Genomic DNA, 17944 nt, shown 5'->3' with positions numbered 1-17944 from the left:
GTTCAAAACCCAATGGTATGTTTGTGTAACTGGTGGGGGTCTGCCTAACCCAACTTGCCTTCAAAAGCCCGTTTTTAGCTAGTATATACCCCCTTGCATGATTATTTTCAATAGTTTTAGTAATTCTTTTTAATAAATCTATTTGTATATAGTAAAGTATTCAAAAGCTTAGTTAATAAAGAGTAAAAATGTGTCCTCGTGTCCTGTTTTGCAAACTCGCATCACCTGTCGAATCATGATCCGTGTCCGTGCGTTGCTAAACGGATGCAAGAGGGTAAGTTAGCGCCAGCATTTTTGGTGTCCAAGAATTTTAAGAAAAAAATAAACAGAAAATTTTTTGTGATTTCTGCCAATGGAGGGGATTGTTTAGCCACCCAAAGGTGACCATGGGGTGGATTTAAAGATATGGGGCTGAACCGAAAGTGCTTATCCGGTGGTTGTGGCTCTCCTTATCCCAAGCTCCTCAGTTGGGGATTTAATGGATATCATCCAAACATGAGTGATGGAACGGTTTCTCTTGGGGGCTGACAGACAGACGCTGAGTTCTCTAAAACTACGAAGGCCCCTCCCAGTTTTGTTGGATGGAGAACCGGATCCAGTCAGATCCATATGTGCAGTAGAGGATGTGGACATGGATCTGGCTCTGTCCTCACATGGTTATCACTCATTTTACAGTAAATTCCTAACTTGGATCCAATCAGATTCATATCTGCAGTAGAAAATGTGGACAATGATCCATATGGGATCTCATATGGTTCATAAATTTAGGGCTGGTAAACGAGCTGAACCAACCCGAGCTGTTTGGGCTCGGCTTGTTTACAGCCGGAGATACTGCACGGACTCTGCTCCTATGGCTCGTGCAAGCCAAGTCCAGCCCGAGCTGGCTTGTTTAAATAAAACAACATTTTTATTTAAGGGTCCCATAGTGAGAATGGAACTCCAAAGCATAGATCAAACTAGTTGAGCTACCATATGATTCTGTAAAATATCATAAATAACCTTGGGAAAGTATTTGGTATCCTAGTGGATAAGGAACCTCTTAGTTGGAGCTTACAATGGGAGGTTGTTTTGACAAATCTAATTCACTCTTGGATCTTATTTTTTCAACATAAAAATATTATTTTATGAAGGCTAAAAAATTGGTATATTATACGCTGCTGATTTTATAACCCTTGCAACATTGTACATGCACGTTAAAATAACATGATCCAAACACCGATTTCTATCCAAACATTAAATTTTACTAACCCGAACATGTAGATCACATTTGAAGGGTCAAATATACAAAAAAGTAAAAAATAAAAAAATATTATGGTTTTTTTAATTAGGAAGTTCCCTGCCCACAAGCATAGTAAACATGGTGTAAGTTTTATGAAATGAATTTTTAAAGATATATTTTTGATAAAAAATGTTTTGTGTAAGCCAGACACCAAATAATAAAAACAGGCTCACACTAGGGTGAGATCCGGGACGAACTCAAGGAACGGGAGAAAACTTTATTTTCCACACAAATTGCAAGCTTTATTGCTTTTAAAATAAAAATAAATAAAAATAACTAACTATTACAATATGTTACCCTCATGCAAATGGCTCAAAAAGAAAAATAAATGATTTTATTATAAATTCAAATTAATAAAATAAATAAACCTAAGTTAAAAGAAAAGAGAAAAAGGGTCTTCAGTATTTGAGGAGGCCTTTTGGAGACTTCAGAGGGCTCTTAAGGGGTACTTTTGAGGGCCTACCGCAGATCCAACCGCTTCCTTGCAAAACAAAAATACAAAAAAAAAAAAACTAGACAAAAATGCAATGTTAGTTTGATCAAAAATCACAAAAACAACAATCTAACTAACCTATAACAATTTACTTAACATATGACTAACTTGAAAGTAACATGTCACAAACAAATTTACTAAAAGACAAAATAACAAACTAACTAACTGAATAACAATAAATAACTAACTAATGTAACCAACTAATAACAATTTATGAAACTAATTAACAAACTAACTAGATTAATAGCAACTATGAACAAGTAACTAAATTGGAAATAACTAAAACTAACCATTCAACTAACTGATTAAAAACTACAAAAACTGTAGGTAGCACTAATGCATAAACTAATTAATAACTCTACTTTAAGAAGAAGAAAAGAAATGCGTGAATGCAAAACTAACCACTAAGTTTAACTAGTTTCAAAACAACTAAACAAAGTTAATCTAACTAAATAAAAAAACTAGCATGCACAATCTGATTAACAAACTTTTGCCTCAACAAAGACAGTAAAAACATAAATATCAAGCTACTGGATGAAAGAAATTAATCTAGTCTATTTGATTGAATGAAAGAAACTATTTAACTAATTAATTATAAAACACAGGAACTGTGAATATCACTAATTTAACTAACCATAAAATAAACTATAGCAAATTAATGATTCTATTTTAAGAAAACGTGAATTCAAAATTGGTTAATTAAAAGCATGAACATAACTGATCCTAATCTAACTATTCAAATAAACGATTTCTAACAAATGAACTACTACCAGAAAAGAATGCACTATCACAAAATAAAAACTTGAACGAGGCTATACCCGAATCAACTGTAATAAAAAAACATATAAAATAAAAAAAGAAAAAAAGAAAAATAATCAAACGTTAACTCTAAGGAAACAATCTTGAACTAAACTTTACGATGGTTGGACATCTAACAAAACCGTTGGCTTAAATAACCCATCTAGTAACGAGTTAAACTGAATAAACTAAGCAAGCAGACCCGAGTTTGATTATGCTAACCGTGAACCCAGATTAACAGGTTGCTTACGCAGGTCGGGTCTGTATAGACAGACTCATTAGTAGCAAGCAATATTATAATTTTCTTGTGGTTCAAGTATTGCATAAACACGAAGGATCACGTTGGGCTTTGTTTCACGCACCAATAAGAATAACGAGGTGTTGCATTTTCTATAAAAAAAAATCAAACACTACTAAAATGACAATACAATGATATGAAATAGCTACTCTATGTAATATGTGATTCTAACTACTGAAAATAATGAGAAAGTATAACATCAAACTAGGCTAAATCTACCTGTAATGCTAAAAATAAACTAAACTACCTACAATCAATCTAAATAAAAAAAGAGAAGGGAGAGAAGAAACAAACCTCACGGTCCATCTCCGATGGAGAGGTTGAGAAAAAGAACGGTCTTACCTCTGAGTTGCACGTGCCTCCGTCGATGGGGGGTAAGAAGAACTGGTGCTAGAAGAGATTAGAAGCAAGAAGAGCTAGAGGGAGAAAGAGGAAGACCAAAAGGGAGAACCGGTTGGGAACAAGAGGGAGGAGAAAGAGAAAAAGAAGAGAGAGAAGAGAAACATAAATTTTTTCCCAAGAGGGAGACACCCCCTATGGCTGGAAATTGGGTTTTTATACTAAAAAAATTAGGTTAAAAACGTGTTTTCTAAAAACCTCAATTAATTTTTAGAAATTTTAAAACACACTCCAAAAAAACGTATTTCATAAAAAGGACACTTCTAAATTAAATATTATTTGAAAACTCCTAAACTAATTAGACTAATAATTAAAAAGTTCTAAACTAAACAAAACACTAAAAATGCAAGGAAGAGCTTGAAATATGCGATTTTACCTTTATTTTTTAATTTAAAGCAGTTTCTCGAAAATGTTGACAAGAATGGGTTTTTAATATAATTTTTTGATGGGTCATGCATAGAATTGTATGCATAAAATGCAAAATAAATGAGAAAGTATAACATCAAACTAGGCTAAATCTACTTGTAATGCTAAAAATAAACTAAATTACTTGTAATCAATCTAAATAAAACAAAGAGAAGGGAGAGAAAAAACAAACTTCATGGTCCGTCTTCGATGGAACGGTTAAAAAAAAGAATAATCTTACCTCTAAGTTGCACGTGCCTCCGTTGATGGGGGGGGTAAGAAGAACTGGTGTCAGAAGAGATTAGAAGCAAGAAGAGCCGAGGGGAGAAAGAGGAAGAGCAAAAGGGAGAACCAGTTGGGAATGAGAGGAAGGAGGAAGAGAAGAGGAAGATAGAGAAGAGGAACACATTTTTTTCTTAAGAGGGAGATACCCCCTATGACTGAAAATTTGGTTTTTATACTAAAAAAATTAGGTCAAAAATGTGTTTTCTAAAAACCTTAATTAATTTTTAGAAATTCTAAAACACACTCCAAAAAACTGTATTTTATAAAAAGGATGCTTCTAAATAAAATATTATTTTAAACTCCTAAACTAATTAGACTAAAAATTAAAAAGTTCTAAACTAAACAAAACTTTGAAAAATGCAGGAAAAGCTTGAAATATGTTATTTTACCTTTATTTTTGAAATTAAAGCAGTTTCTAAAAAATGTTGACAAGAATAGGTTTTTAATACAATTTTTTGATAGATCATGCATAGAACTATACATATAAAATGCAAAATAAATGAGAAAGTATAATATCAAACTAGGCTAAATCTACTTATAATGATAAAAATAAACTAAACTACTTGCAATCAATCTAAATAAAATAAAAAGAAGAGAGAGAAGAAACAAACCTCACGGTCCATCTCCAATAGAGGGGTTGAGAAAAAGAATGGTCTTACCTTTGAGTTGCACGTGCCTCCATCGATGGGGGGTAAGAAGAACCGACACCAGAAGAGATTTGAAAGAAGAAGAGCCGGAGGGAGAAAGAGGAAGAGCAAAAGGGAGAACCAGTTGAAAACGAGAGGAAGGAGGAAGAAAAGAGAAAGAGGGAGAAGAGGAACACCTTTTTTTCTCAAGAGGGAGACACTCCCTATGACTGGAAATTTGATTTTTATACTAAAAAAATTAGGTCAAAAACATGTTTTCTAAAAACCTCAATTAATTTTCAAAATTTCTAAAACACACTCCAAAAAAACGTATTTCATAAAAAGGACACTTCTAAATAAAATATTATTTGAAAACTTTTAAACTAATTTGACTAATAATTAAAAAGTTTTAAACTAAACAAAACACTGAAAACACAGGAAAGCGCTTAAAATATGTAATTTTATCTTTATTTTTTAATTTAAAGTAGTTTCTCGAAAATGTTGACAAGAATGGATTTTTAATGCAATTTTTTGATAGATCATGTATAGAATTGTATGTATAAAATGCAAAATTTATATATTATCAAATTCTCCCATGTTTATTGTTTGTTAGTCCTCGAGCAAACTGACCTTAAATAACAAAGAGCAAACTAACAAACTAAATTAAGCAAAAACCTAACTAACTTTTATAGGAATCGTGGTTGCATTTAGCATATACAACAAGTTCTTCAAACCCCTAGGTTACCCTAATGGACGAGTAAGGTCTCATGAGGGTTTGCAGTGATGCTACCCACAAACATCTCAGTCATGTATACATAAAGATTTCAACTTCACGAAGTATTAGGCAGTTAATGAGTTGTTTTCACAAATATTTCATGTCATTACACTTTCAAAACATATTTAGAGTCTTTTACATGCCACCACAGAGTAAAACTTTTTCTTTTACTTTTCTTTAAACCATAATCATTTATGCTTTATTCTCAGAAAATCAAATATACGCATGTCATTGTTTATTTTTCCTCACTTATATGTTTTCTGCACAAGTTTCTCACAAGTTATTCCTAAGTAGTAAACTTTATCTTTATACTCTTGATTTTCTTTCTTTTTTTATTTTTTCAGATTTTCAATTTTTTACACTTTTTCTTTTTTTTGTTGAGCACTATTTCAAATTTTCAGTTTTTGTGACCCATGTAACGAGCTTTGGGTTAATGACTCCCAAACCAGACGACCTTAGGGAACCAGATACAAAGTATCACTCAAACTTAATTACTTAAGTCATTAAATCTTCAATTTTCATAGTTTTACGTATAACTTATTTTTTGTTATGTGCAATATCAACATCTATTAGGCTCTCTATAAAGTTTATGCAATGGGCTTTCGGGTCGGTGGCTCCCAAACCAGATGGCTTTAGGGCACCAGGTGTAAACACCCCTCAGGCTCTACTTGCTCGAACCAAATAGGTCACAGATATCAACTTAGTCAAAGAAGTGATTTTCTTCGTTATCCTTTTCGACATGGGAATCAAATACTTCAACTTGTGTCTGAGTCTAGTTATTGGAGAATACGAAGAGATCAAATCACTAAACATATGATCTTTTTGACTTTTGGGCTCTTATTTTCAATGTTGTTCATTTGCTTAGTTTTCAAAAATAAACCATGCATATTCATACTTGTGATTCAAAATAAAACTCTAACATGCATCTATCCTCTTTTCTTTGAAATCCACATAAATAACCAAATTTTTCTAGATTATTTTAAGAAAAAATATTTTTTCGTGGGGCTTGAAAATTCTCTAAAATGTTAGATTATGTAAAACATTCATATAGGTTGAGACTCATTCCTTAAAAGCTTAATTTTTATGAGTTTTCATCAATGCAAATACATAGAAAGAAAAAAAAATTTGGGTGTGTAGACTATACTCTCCCTCATGCATGAATGACATTGTCCTTAGTGACACTCCCTCATGCTTAAATGGAACTAAATGAATGCACACTATGACACAAAAGATATGCAAGAAAAGGATTTGCAGTTACCTGATCCGTGCTATGGAATTTGTCATGTCACATATACCTCATAAACTATATTCAAACAGAATGAAATGTATACATGATCTATCACATATGCTCATAAACCAAGACAGAAAGAATTATGCAAAAGACTATGAAAAACTATAAAAGACATCAACCTAAATACTAATGGTACAACATACATACATTGTGCATTGCCTCACACATCAATGAAGTCAATGACTTTGATGTTCTGACTTGTAACGACCTAAAAAATGTAGGGCTTCATCTGCTACCCATTGACCTTGAAATTGTTGCCCGTTCGTGAGTCCAAGATATCAATAGCACCATGCAGAAAAAATTCCTGGACTATAAATGGGCCATCCCATCTAGACTTCAATTTTCGTGAAAATAGCTGGAGTCGCGAATTGAAAAGCCAAACCTTTTGACCAGGCTTGAACTATTTTCTCAAAATATGTTGATAATGAAAATGCTTAGTTCGAGCCTTGTAGATTTTGGCGCTCTCGTACACATCATTTTGTAACTCCTCAAGATCACTTATTTGTAACTTGTGCTCTGCACCAACTTGGGCCATATCAAAATTGAACTTCTTAATCGCCCAATATGATCTATGCTCCAACCAATAGAGAGATGACATGGCTTCTCAAAAACCAATCGGTAAGAGGACATGTCAATCAGAGTCTTTAAAACAGTCATGTATGCTCATAATGCATCGTTTAGGTGTTGAGACCGGTCCTTTCGGTCTGGTCAGACTGTCTTCTCAAGAATCTGTTTGATCTCTCTGTTGGAGATCTCGACCTAGCCACTCGTCTGTGGATGATATGGTGTAGCAATCTGATGATGTAAAGAGTACTTCCTAAGTAAAGCAACATGCATATTCTTGAAGTGCTTACCTCCATCACTAATCAAAGCTCTCGAGACACCAAATCTACTAAAGATATTGTGCTTGATAAATCGAAGCACCTCTTTGTGATCATTGGTTCGTGTGGCCACGACCTCGACCCCCACTAAAATATAGACATAACCAAACAAAGGCGGGAAGGGACCCATAAAGTCGATAACCCAAACATTAAAAATCTCTATGACAAGAATGAAAAGAAGAGGCATCATATCACGCTTGAAAATACTCCCTATTTGCTAACAGCATAAGCATCTCTTACAGAAATCATGAGCATCTCTATGCAGTGTTGGCCATTAAAATCCAGACTAGAGGACCTTTGAAGAGGTCTTTCGACTAGAAAAGTGACCTCCACAAGACAAGGAATGAAAAAACTCGAGAATGGATGCGAACTCCTCCTCGGGGATGCATCTTTGAATCATTTGGTGGGACATAATCGAAGCAACTCTGAATCCTTCCAAAAATAATGTTTCACTTATGCCATAAAACGATCTCACTCATTTTTGTTCCAATGCGCAAGGAATTCTCCGATCACCAAATAGTTGATGATGTCTGCAAACCAGGGCATATGCTTGACATTAAGAAGTTGCTCATCTGGAAATGAATCATCAATCTATCCTTGATCAGTGGATGCCTCCACCATCGATCTAAACATATGGTTTGCTCTAAGGTTCTTACATCCACTCTTATCTCGAATCTCGAGATCAAATTCCTATAGCAGAAGGATCCACTGAATGAAGTGTGATTTAGTATCCTTTTTACTCATCAGATACTGCAATACAACATGATTTGAGTAAACAATAACCTTGAAACTCAGCAAATATGAATGAAACTTCTCTTAGGCAAATACTACAGCTAACAGTTCCTTCTTAGTGGTCATATAATTCATCTGAGCATCAGAGAGGGTCCTACTAGCATAATAGATGATATAAGACCTTTGTTTGATCTTCTGGCCAAGAATGGCTCCGACCGCATAATTAGAAGTGTCATGCATGATTTTGAAATGTAATGACCAATTGAAAGATCAAAGAATAGGAGTTGTGGTTAGGGCCTCTTTCAGAGATAAGAATGCCTTCAGACAGGCAATGATTGGTCCTTCATGAACAAGTTACATAACGGTCTAGAAATTATGTTAAAATCCTTAATGAACTACCTATAGAAACTTGCATATCCTAAGAATGATCGCATCTGCCGCACTGAGGTCGGTGGAGATAATTTGGCAATGGATTTTACTTTGGCCTTATCGACCTCAATCCCTTTCTCAGACACAATATGTTCAAGAACAATCTCCTGACGAACCATGAAATGACTCTTCTCTCAGTTGAGCAATAGATTTGTCTACATGCATCATTTTAGCACTCTCGCTAACTTTTAGAGACAATCGTCAAATAAAGAGCCATAAACTGAAAAGTCATCCATAAATATCTTCAGGACGTCATCAACCATGTGGAAGAAAATGATCATCATGCACATCTGAAATGTTGTTGGGTATTATAGAGCGCAAACGACATTCTCCTAAATGTTAAGGTACCATAGGGACAAGTGAAGGTAGTCTTCTCCTGGTTCTCAGGGTGAACGACCACCTAATTGTATCCTGAATAGCCATCCAGGAAGCAGAAATAGTGCTTATGAGCTATGTGCAACTTGTATAATGGAACCAGCCGATTTTGAAAAACTCACTAAAATCTCAAAATATTGTAAACAATGATATTTAAATTTATGAAGATTTTAGTGTTTTTATAATTTTTCATGATAAATTCAAAACGTGACTGTTTCAAGAACTGGATAACTTGAACTAGGCCCATTTGAAATACAGTTGGCCAAGGTTGGTTTTTTTTTTTATTATTAGCAAGTTGGGGTTAGGCTGGAGCAGTTAAAAAAAAAGGGTAATTCATGAGCACACTACAATAGGGATGGCAGTGGACCGGGGGGAAACGGGGTCCTGCCCCACCTTGCCCCGTTTAGACCTGAGGATGAAGGATCTGAAATGGGGATGGAGGTTAAAATCAAAATCCGTATGGTGATGATGGAGGGTAGGATTTTTACATGAGGTGGGGGTGGAGGCCTCGTCACCTAACCCCCACCCCGGTCCACTGCCATCCCTACACTATAATGACAAAGAAAACCAATCAGGTGGCTTATCAAATGACCACTACCAAGGTACCCGGGTTTCTTTAGTTTTTTTTTTTTTTTGAAATGCAAGTTGTGGTTAGGCATACCCCTACCCAGTTTTCCAACTATACCATTGGGTTTTGAACCTGCAATGACCCAACACAAGGTGATGTGCACTAGCTGCTCCTACCAAACAAGCGGAGCCCCCTGATGGTATGTTTTTACTTGAATGCATTTTTTAAAGGCAAGCTGGGGTTAGGCAGCATACCATTGGGTTTTGAGCCTGCAATGTCCCAACACAAGGTGGTGTTGCTCCTAACAGCGGAGCCCGCGTTGGGGGCCGGGTTTCTCTAGTTGCACCGGGAAATGAAAGCACCGATCTAAACTGGGGAAGTATATAACCATTTTAGGATTGATCAAATTCATGTTATTTCATCCATCACATAAGATCTCTTATATGGCTTTTCACGATAAGACGTACATCTACATCATCAATGAGAATCTCCCTCCCCCAGACCCATTCACGGGTCTGAACATCGGCCTTAAGAACTGTCCATACCAACAAGGGCTCAGCATGGTTGGTAGGAGCTGTCAGTGCACGTCTCCTTATTGTGGGATGTTGTAGGTTCAAAATCCAGTGGTACTTTGAATAGTAACTGGTGGGGGTCTGCCAAACTCAGCTTGCCTTTCAAAAAAAAAAAAAAAAGACTGTCCTTCCCTGTTCTCCATTGCATAATTTACAAGGTGACCGGGCTTAACCCTTTTGAGACTGCATCCGCACTTGGTTTACCCAAATCTTTACAAAACCCCAATTCTCACCACGGATAGCAGATACAAGATACTCCTAATCACCAAGGGGGCTCTGCTTGTCTGGCTGGAGCAGTTAGTGCACGTCACCTTGTGTTGCCAAGTTGCAAGTTTGAATCCTAATGGCATGGTTGTATAACTGATAGAGCTCGGCCTAACCCCAGCTTTCTTTGTCGAAGACAGAAAAAGAAAGGTACTCCATCCAATCAATGGATGCCACACATACCTGCCTTGCAAGGTACTCAATCGATCCCTGGATTTGTTCTCCTCATCGTGGGGCAGACTTTTTGTTACCAGCCATGCAGAGAGAGAGAGAGAGGATAGTCCACCCATCTTGCATATTTTCAATATTTTCAATTTGAGATGTTTTCTGATAAATCTGACCATAGAGATGTGATCTACATAGTCTGAAAACCTACAAACAGACTGAAGACTCTTCAATCAATTTTTTATATATAGATAGGATTTTTACAATAATCTAAAAATCAATAGTTTTAACATTTCTGAAATTTTCTACATTATAAAATTCTACCTTTCTAATTTTTACTGGAAGAAACACCTCTCTAGGATCAGAGACCTAATCGCACTGGCTTTGCTTGTTTTACTTACTATCGCTGTCTAGCATAAAACTCTGAGCTACACCAAAAATTTTTGACAAAAAGAGTTTATTGATAGGTTTTTTTACCATGGATATCACGTCCATATGATCAAATTTGCCAAAAAAACATATCTAAATATAATTTCTAAGGGTGCTTGAAAACAAGTGAGCAGACCATTTAGTGGGAGGACAATCCACTTTCTAATATGTATATATTGGTATTATTTCAAATAAGTCAGATTTAGCTCTCACCCATGCAGTTTGAATCATATCATTTAGTTAGTTATGATGCTTCCCCTCTTTGTCCACAAGTCTTTTGTTATCTTTTAATTCCTTCCTTTCTAACCTTGTTTGATCCTATCTTATTCACCTTGCGCCAAGTAAGTTAAGAGTTAGGAATCCTCTCTCTCTCTCTATATATATATATATCTATATATATATATATATATATATATATATAGTGGTAGCTGCACAAATGTGTTGGCCGCCGGTGCAAAAAATTCTAAAAAAATGTTAAAATGTGCTATTTGTTCATTTTTACTTGCTGTTTTTGACCACCACTAAAGGTCCCGGTTTTTATTTTAACAGCTCCTAAATGGACAAAATGCGTAAATATCACATTTTTGCCCCTTTTTTTTTTTTCTGCTGTTCATCACACCCTGCGCACCTAAGGGTTGCCCAGCTACCACTCACTCATATATATATATATATATATATATATATATATATATATATATATATATATATATATATATAGGTAGATGTTAGACAGCTTTATCTCCTAACCATCCTAGCCATTTCAAAAAATGGAATTTATCAGCATCTTTTGCATAATTTAAACATTTATATGTATTTATCAATGCTTATCAAATCTTAATTAAACCATAAATTGATAATAAATCAATTTTAACTACAACGGTTGGCTTTGTTTAGAAAGTGGCCGTCGAAGGTCACCAGAGTGGTAAGTGTAGAATCCCCACTGTCGAAATTATTTGGAAGCTAAGAAAAAGGATAAAAAAAAGTAACTAGCATGACCTTAACCTTTGCCTGTTCCAATTCTTCATTTGGGGTAAGTACCACCAGGGTGATGTGGTAATTACCAAATGTTGCAGTAAATGGATGTTCAGGTTAAAAACTGCATATTCTAAACAACATGACCATAAAAATAGGGAATCCCTCAAAGCTTGAAAGATTTATTTTGTGTCAAAATGCATGAATGGATGCTTTCAACCAAGCGATTAATATATGTCTATAAGATTAAACATACACCTACACATGCTTTAATTTAGGGTATCTAATATAGTTGAGTTAAGACTATTTACGGACGAGTGCCACACGGAGAAGCCAAAGTGTTCATCTCTCTCTCTCTCTCTCTCTCTATATATATATATATATATATATATATATATATATATATATATATATATATATATATATATATATATATATCGTCTACCCAGACTCGACCCGTACCAAACCCTATAGGGTTCAGGTATGGTTATAAATAAAAAAATCTGATTAAGATCTAGGTGTGGACCCGACTTTGTGAAATTTTATACCAAACCAAGGCCCTATCTACAAATTTTCAATATAAAAATAATAAAAAAAATATTATTTTATCGAGTATGGCCCGAGTTTGGTTCATGTAGTTCTTATCGGGTTTAGATATGGTTTCTCTTATAGTGGATCTGATTAGACCCAAAATTCAGACTAATATCACACCAAAAAATCATGGCCAGGTTTTATTCAACTTGAATTTGAACAAAACCCGACCCGTTAGCCAGAGAGTGGGGGAGCCACCCCCAAGAATTTGAAACTCTCGTTGGAGCCCTTACCTGCTCCCAACATAGATAAATAAAAATAAATAAAATATTTCTTGGCCCCTTCAAAGAAAAATGAGATAAAGTTTCTGAGTCCGTTTCAGCCATTAACCATAAAGATAAAGAGAAAGAGGCTCACGTTCTCAAATAGAGCGGCCAAGCCTACGACAAAATATGTGTGAGAGAGAGAAATATTTAGAAAGATGAAATTACATTCATAAACATGATACATTCAATTTAAGCATATTTTCATGATACAATTTTATATAGAATGCATAATCAAATCCAAAATAACTTCATGCAAGCATGGATAATCATGTCAAACATTATAATACATTCAATCATTCATATCACAATAATGTCAAACATGTACCTGCAACAAACACACTCCAATATCCCGCTAACTACTATCATGCCTAACATGAAATCCAAACTACACAAATAAGAGCACTTCTATTCTCATGCATTCAAATCATACTCAGCATGATTTCCAAACTCTAGCAAAACAGTTTTAGATATCCACAACTAAGTGGGTGTGTGAGCAAGAAAGTGTTGCATCAAAGAAAGTAAATAACATGTGATGTGTTTGCATCATTTACTCACCACGAGTATTTACTCGATTTACATGTATTTGCATTTGCATTTACATTTGCATTTTTCTTTTTTCGTTTTACATGACATTTTAAGTTGCATACAATGCTTAGCATTAAGCATCACTTATTTTGCTCTGCTATGCACCTGCAATGACAAAGACTGTCATGTGAAAAGAAAAACACGACAGGCAAGGGGCTTCACCTCGCCCTTTCTAAAAAAAGATAAAGACACAGGCAAGGGGCTTCACCTCGCCCTTTCTAAAAAAAAGAAAAACACGACAGGAGGTAGAGCCCCCTCCTCCTGTATGCAAAAGAACCATTAAGTAAAGGCTTGGCCCTTCCTGCCCGACAAAAAAAGACAACAGTAAAAAGGCAAAACCCCTTACGCTGAGAGAGACACCATAGAACGTTCAGACCTTGCCCTCTGTAAAGTCAAGTCGGAGTTACCATCTCCCTTTTTTGTTTTCTTTTGGTTCGGGTCAACCACGGAGGCCACAAACTTCCAATCGTTCTCCCCCGTCCGACTCATCATCCTTTCGAAACGGGCCTTTCGGTGATGGCCCACCCGCGATACGGACGAGGACTCGGAGAAAAAGAAGACGGCAGTGGACCCACCGTGCCCGAGAAAACGGATCGCATGAGGACAACCGAGACTGAGGGGAGGGAGCTAAAAAGTGGACAACTCTCGCACTCCTCTCGGACTCTGCTCCCCACCCCCACCACCGACAACCATGACCGCCGATTTCCTCCGGCGAGGGTTGTTCCCGGCGCTGCTCGTTATCTGCTGCTTTTCCGGCGTCGAAAGCTCCCAACAGACCCGAGCCCTGCTCGACCTGAAGTCTGCTCTCAGAGCCTCCTCACCCACCCAGGTCTTCGACACGTGGCGGGAATCGGATGCTTCTCCCTGTAATTGGACTGGAATCTCTTGCGACTCCGCCGGATACGTGATCGGGATCGACCTTCACGGCCGGAACCTCACAGGAATCTTCGCACTGGACTCGCTGTGCAGGATTACCACGCTGGAGAAGCTCAGCCTGTCGAAGAATTCTTTGTGGGGAGGCATCTCCCCTTGGATCAACAACTGCAGCGGTCTCCAGCATCTCGACCTGTCCTACAATCAGTTTTCCGGTGCGGTGCCGGAATTATGGAACCTCTACGGCCTCAGGGTTCTCAATCTCTCGGACAACGGATTCTCCGGCCCGTTTCCGGCTAGATCCCTGCGGAACAAAACGACCCTCGCATGGCTGAGCCTCGGAGATAACCCGTTCGACAGGAGCCCCTTCCCTGAGGAGATCCTCGGCCTCCTGCAGCTCCGTTCGATCTACCTTGGGGAAACAAACTTGGGAGGTAGGATCCCGCCTGCGATCGGCAACCTGACGGAGCTCGTAAACCTGGAGCTCGCCAGTAATGGGCTCTCCGGCGAGATCCCGGTGGAGATAACGAAGCTGAAGAACCTCTGGCGTCTGGAGCTCTATAACAACAACTTCTCCGGGAAACTCCCGACGGGATTCGGAAACCTCTCGAATCTGGAGTACTTCGACGCCTCCGTAAACTCTTTGGAGGGAGATCTCTCCGAGTTGAGGCACCTAACGAAGCTCCAATCGTTACAGCTCTATCAGAACAATCTCTCCGGCCCGATCCCGCCAGAATTCGGTGATCTCAGGAACCTCCTGAACATCTCTCTGTTCTCGAATTGGCTCACTGGTACTCTGCCTACGAAGCTCGGCAGCTGGTCGGACTTCGACTTCATCGACGTCTCGGACAACCTCCTCACCGGCCCGATCCCTCCGGACATGTGTGCAAAGGGCAAGATGACGAAATTGCTTATCCTCGACAACATGTTCTCCGACGGGATTCCGGAGAACTATGCCAATTGTAGCTCGATGATCCGCTTCCGAGTGCAGAATAACTCGCTGTCCGGCACTGTTCCGGCCGGAATCTGGGGTCTGCCGAAAATCGTTATCATCGATCTCCGATATAATGCCTTCGAAGGGCCGGTGACTTCGGATATCAAGAACGCGCTGTCACTCTCTCAGCTCTTCATCTCTAACAACAACTTCTCCGGCAGCCTCCCGTCAGAGATCTCGCAAGCGACGTCCTTGATGTCGATCGACGCAAGCTTCAACCGTTTTTCCGGCGAGATTCCGGCAACCATTGGCAAACTCCAGAACCTCAACAGCCTCGTGCTCCAGGATAACGGGTTCTCCGGCAGCCTGCCGGACGCCCTGAGCTCATGCGTCGCCTTGGACGAGTTAAATCTCGCAGGAAACAGCCTCTCTGGCGAGATTCCGTCCACCTTGGGAAACATTCAGGGACTGAACGCACTCAACCTCTCGCGGAACGAACTCTCCGGCGAAATCCCGGCGAGTTTGTCGTCGTTGAAGCTGAGCATTCTGGACCTCTCTGACAACCGACTCACTGGACCCATCCCTCCGGGGCTCGCCAACGAGGCGTACAACGGAAGCTTCGCGGGAAACCCCGGCCTCTGCGACGAGAAGGTCGGGATACTCCGGCCGTGCTCTTCCGGTTCCCATAGGTCTTCGTACCGGATCCTGATCACGTGCCTCGTCGTCGGCACCGCCTTCCTCGTGTCTCTTGGCTTCTTCCTCCAATTTAAGCTAGGCAGATCGAAGGGCGGCCCTCCCCGAGACGACTCGTGGGACGTCAAGGCGTTCCGGGTCCTGACGTTCACGGAGCAGGAGATCATCAACGCCATCAAGGAGGAGAACCTGATCGGTATGGGAGGATCGGGTGAGGTGTACCGGGTCAACCTGGCTAACGGGAGCACGGTGGCCGTGAAGTACCTCGCGAACCCCGAGACGGAGACGAGCAGCAGCAGCGCAGTGGTGGCCATGCTGCGGAGGAGGACCGATACGAGGAAGCGGCGGGAGTTCGAGGCGGAGGTAGCGGTGCTGAGCTCGGTCCGCCACGTGAACGTGGTGCAGCTCTTCTGCAGCATCACGAGCGAGTACGGGTCGAGCCTGTTGGTGTACGAGTACCTGCCGAACGGGAGCCTCTGGGACCAGCTGCACGGTGGCCGGGGAAAGGACGGACTCGACTGGCGCACCCGCTACCGGGTCGCCGTCGGGACGGCCAGGGGACTGGAGTACCTCCACCACGGCTGCGACCGGCCGGTCATCCACCGCGACGTCAAGTCGAGCAACATCCTGCTGGACGAGTTCTTCGGGGCGCGGATCGCCGACTTCGGCCTGGCCAAGGTCGCCAGGGATGAGTCCACCACCCATCTGGTTGCCGGGACGCATGGCTACATCGCTCCTGGTAAAGCCTCATCAAACCCTCCGAGACGAATCGTGAACCGAATCGGTTTCTCGGTCTCGGGAAAAAGATCAGTTGCTCACCTCACTCGTGCTGTGTGTGAAAAATCTAATATTATATACGTGTCTTCTTTGCAGAATATGCTTACACGTACAGAATAAACGAGAAGAGCGACGTGTACAGCTTCGGGGTTGTTCTGATGGAGCTTGTGACCGGAAAAAGGCCGATCCAGCCAGAATTCGGCGAGGACAAAGACCTGGTTCGTTGGATATTGGGTAGAATCGCCAGCAGGCAGAGCATCGAGGGGCTGGTGGACCCCAGGATCCCAGAAGAGTTTAGGGAGGACGCCATCAAGGTGCTGAGAGTGGGAGTCCTTTGTACGGTCAGTCATGCAAGTTTGAGGCCCAGCATGAAGAGGGTGGTTCAATTGCTGGAGGAGGTTGGTGGAGACCTCCAGCCTTCCCCAACTCCGCACCCGGAAAATCACATTGCACACTTTGAGTCAGCCGCTGCACCTGTAAGTTGAGAGCAAAGGAGCCGCTTAATAGTGCCACTAGCTAGCCAATCACTTGTCGTGCAATTGCCTCGCCACTTAGCCTCTCTCTACCTATATCTCAGCTCGCCCTTCATCTTTGGTTGACAGCCTGTCAGTTGAGGTCCAAAAACATACTCAAAAGTAGTGTGCAATGTGATTGTACCTGATTTCGGGTCAGGTCACCAAGCCGGATCAGCTCATTTGGACTATGCCCTCACAGTGAAGGCCATTCCTTTGGCCCTACAGCAATTGAGGGGAACGCGGGCCCTACTAAAAAAATAAAATAAAAATTGCTGCTTACGTCAGGTGGTGGCCAATTTTGGAATTTTCCATTGGTAGAGGAAAAACATAGTAGCATGCGTCTTAAACCAGAATCAGATAGACCGACCTTCGGAATTATATTAATAATGTAATGTCGACGCTTTTGAGTTTTCAGACTTAGTGGGGGGCTCATTAAAAAGCTTTACAATACTCTTTGGAACGTGTGTCATGCTCAGTGTGAGAATTGCGGAGGGTATTTTCGATATTTATTATCACTGATCCGGTATTTACCTTGCTCCTTATTTTAACGATAGCGTTACTTTAATGGATAAAGAACTAAAGGGTATTTTTTTTATATAAATTCTCGACATTGATCTCCTTCGGGTTGTGCATGCAATTAATGCTCATCTAATCCTGCTACTGTGGGAACTATA

The 17944-nt window shown here is 39.7% G+C and overlaps 1 pseudogene across 1 annotated transcript; it reads left to right on the top strand.

The window, feature by feature from the left end:
- The first annotated feature begins 14169 nt into the window (after positions 1-14169).
- LOC149835391 (receptor-like protein kinase 7 pseudogene) lies at positions 14170-17684 on the top strand (annotated as a pseudogene). Its single transcript, XR_016432446.1, has 2 exons — positions 14170-16717; positions 16852-17684. The product of XR_016432446.1 is annotated as a receptor-like protein kinase 7 pseudogene (transcript).
- Positions 17685-17944: the final 260 nt, after the last annotated feature.

Source organism: Nuphar pumila, chromosome 6 (assembly GCF_984573655.1).
Source record: "Nuphar pumila chromosome 6, dmNupPumi1.hap1.1, whole genome shotgun sequence".
Lineage (NCBI taxonomy): Eukaryota > Viridiplantae > Streptophyta > Magnoliopsida > Nymphaeales > Nymphaeaceae > Nuphar > Nuphar pumila.
The sequence above is the reverse complement of the archived record's forward strand: the minus strand, read 5'-3'. Positions and strand labels throughout refer to the sequence as shown.